This window comes from Myotis brandtii, unplaced genomic scaffold (assembly GCF_000412655.1).
Source record: "Myotis brandtii unplaced genomic scaffold, ASM41265v1 scaffold581, whole genome shotgun sequence".
NCBI lineage: Eukaryota > Metazoa > Chordata > Mammalia > Chiroptera > Vespertilionidae > Myotis > Myotis brandtii.
In genome coordinates this window covers 898,286-901,633 of record NW_005370182.1, presented here as the reverse complement: position 1 = coordinate 901,633, position 3,348 = coordinate 898,286, and the positions used below count along the sequence as shown (strand labels likewise).

General features: G+C 38.4%; 1 protein-coding gene and 1 pseudogene across 1 annotated transcript in view; both read right to left on the bottom strand.

Moving 5' to 3' along the window:
• Positions 1-2,434: 2,434 nt before the first annotated feature.
• LOC102245274 lies at positions 2,435-3,343 on the bottom strand (annotated as a pseudogene).
• XRCC6BP1 (XRCC6 binding protein 1) overlaps positions 3,156-3,348 on the bottom strand; it is a 16,563-nt gene continuing 16,370 nt past the window's right edge. The window contains exon 6 of the transcript XR_001364552.1: positions 3,156-3,237. The gene's annotated coding sequence lies outside the window, so the exon portion shown is untranslated. The remainder of the gene's footprint in view (positions 3,238-3,348) is intronic.

Here is a 3,348-nt window from a genome sequence, read left to right as displayed (position 1 = left end):
AAACCATATTTTAATGTTTAATAAGTTATTAAGCTAGAGTTATCACTTTATAATTTATATTTAATCAAATTTTAACTCAAAAGAAAGAATCCTGCTAACTTCATTATGTTTGAACCTTTAATAAACCACCTATACACACAATGTCTTTCAGTCTGGACATAGGCCAAGAGATGTTTGCTGAGACAGCTAGAAGATGCAGTTACCAATTAAGAGGGTCAGATTAGCCCTAACCGGTTTGGCTCAGTGGATAGAGCATTGGCCTGCGGACTCAAGGGTCCCAGGTTCGATTCCGGTCAAGGGCATGTACCTTGGTTGCGGGCACATACCCAGTGGGGAGTGTGCAGGAGGCAGCTGATTGATGTTTCTAACTCTCTATCCCTCTCCCTTCCTCTCTGTAAAAAAATCAATAAAAATATATTTTTTAAAAAAAAGAGGGTCAGATTAAAAAAGAAAAAAAAGAGGGATAGATAAAAGGACCATGTTTTCTGAATTCAAAACTCAGATCAGGGCTTAACAAAATATTTAAGAATGATTATGTGAAAAATCTTATAAATATATAAAAATTAGCCCTGGCCAAGTGGCTCAGTTGCTTGGAGCATCATTCCATACACCAAAAAGGTTGTGGGTTCAATTTCCAGTCAGGGCACATACCTAGGTTGTGGGTTGATCCCCGGTCGGAGTTCATACAGGAGGCAACTGATCAATGTTTCTCTCTCACATCAATGTTTCTCTCTCTCTCTCTCACTCCCTTCCTCTCTCTCTAAAAAGTCAATAAAAAACATATCCGCAGGTGAGGATTAAATATATATAAATATGTTTAAATTGCATTGTGAATTTAATGTACTGGCCTTTACTAAAAATAAAGCAAGCCCTGGCAGTGTGACTCAATTGGTGGGGCATCATCCCATTCACAGAAGGGTTGCCGGTTTGATTCTTGGTCAGGCCACATGCCCAGGTTGCAGACTCAATCCCTAGCGGGAAGCACACAGGAGGCAGCCGATCAATGTTACACTCTCGCATGGATGTTTCTCTCTTCTCCCTTCCTCTCTCTCTAAAAATCAATAAACTATTCTCTTTTTTAAATATATTTTTATTGATTTCAGAGAGGAAGAAAGGGGGAGAGAGAGATAGAAACATCAATGATGAGAGAGAATCATTGATCGGCTGCCTCCTGCACATCCCCTACTGGGGATTGAGCCCGCAACCCACACGTGTGCCCTTGACCAGAATTGAACCCAGGACCCTTCAGTCCACAGGCCAATGCTCTATCCACTGAGCCAAACCAGTTAGGGCAATAAACTTTTCTTTAAAAAATTAAAAATTAAAAAATCTAATCAAAACTGTCCCCAGAAAACACCCAGCTGGTGTGGCTCAGCAGTTGAGCGACAACCCATGAACCAAGAGGTCACCAGTTCGATTCCTGGTTGTAGGCTCAATCCCCAGTGGGGTGCATGCAGGAGGCAGCCGATTAATGTTTCTCTCTCATCAATGTTTCTATCTCTCTATTCCTCTCCCTTCTTCTCTCCCTTAAAATTAAAAAAAAAGAAAGAAAAAAGAATCAATAAAAACATATTAAAAAAAAACTGTCCTCAGAAAACTGAACTATATAGTCTCCACATACATGTTGAAAGAAGAGCAGAGAGCGGGGTAGGCATTGATCATTGAATGAATTATTTCCAACTTTCATTCATTAAATGTTTTGATTATAATATCTCAACAAATGTCCTATAAATAAAATCAGTACATTTTTCTTTACACTTAATGTAAATACCAACAGTAGTCTCCTATCAACATTATACAAGGGTACCACTTCACAGATTTCTTAATCAAATATTAAAGTAATCATCTGTTTTTTTAAGATTAATTTGTTTATAGATATATATTTATATATATATATTTATTGCCATTTTATTGTTTATAATTTTTTATCTTGCTCTTCTTTTTAAAAAAGACCCTTTAACATTTCATGTAATACTGGTTTGATGGTAGTAAACTTCTCTAGCTTTTTCTTTTCTGGGAAGCTCTTTATTTGTCCTTTGATTCTAAATGATAGCTTTGCTGGGTAGAGTAATCTTGGCTGTAGGTCCCTGCTTTTCATCACTTTGAATATTTCTTGCCATTCCCTTTTGGCTTGCATAGTTTCTGTTGAGAAATCAGTTGACAGTCTTATGAGAGCTCCATTGTAGGTAACTAACTGCTTTTCTCTTGCTGTTTTTAAGATTCTTTCTTTGTCTTTAATCTTTTGCATTTTAATCCTGATGTGTCTTGATGTGGGCCTCTTTGGGGTCATTTTGTTTGGGACTCTCTGCTCTTCACCAAGTTAGGGAAGTTTTCTATCATTTTTTCAAATAGGTTTCCAATGTCTTGCTCTTCTGCTATCGTACCCATTGTGGGAGCTTTAGGTAATCTTACATTTTTTTTTTTTTTTACAATGTAGAAAATACAAAAATGTAATTGATTTTCCTTATTCACCAAATGGTTAGCTATACAGATATAATTTTGCCTTGAAGTTTAAGGCAGTTTCATTTTTCACCAGAGTTACATTTTCTGATAATATACTAGGATCAGCATCTTCTGTCTTATCTGTATTTAATTGATCATTTATGTTTTATACATTTGTGCACCTGAGAACCATATTTTCTTCATGATCACTGAGGCTCTGTAATATAAAATGTCATTGCCTTCATATATTTGAGTAATACCGATGACGGTTTTGAAAGTCTCTGTGAGCATATTTTGCATATGTCTTGTTATGTGGGATTCTTCCAAAAGGTTCATGGTCATTGAAACAAGATTCAAAAACTTCATCAACAGCCTTTTCAGCTACTTCTTTGCTGACATTCCTAACAGCCAGGATAGAAAGAATGGCTCTGTCTCTGACACAAGTCTGATGGTGTTGTTTTAATCCAAAACGTAGCCTGAATATTTCATTCACAAGTGAGCAGTCTCCACTGAGGTTAGCAGCTCGAATCTCTGAGCAGGCCAAATGTCTGACATTGGTGAACCAGTCGACATGAGCACGACAATGATCAAACGTATGAATGAGCTCGTGGGTGACCACTCTGTTCATATGGGCCTGATTACGGATATTATTCTGGCACAAAACAATCTGAGACACTGACGCATCAAAGCCTCCACTGACATTCCCATTACAGTCTTCACAAGAAAAGTGTCTTTCTCTGTTAACGGCACAACCAGAGCGTTTCATGGCATCAAGTAGAAGTTTGACATATGGATTGGTCTGCAGCGTCTTCAGGAGCATGAGCTGGCACTTCTGGTCGTCGGCGAGGAAGCGGGCGAGGAAGCCCTGCTGGGGCTGCTCTGGAGCCAGCTGCTCGGGGGGGAGGC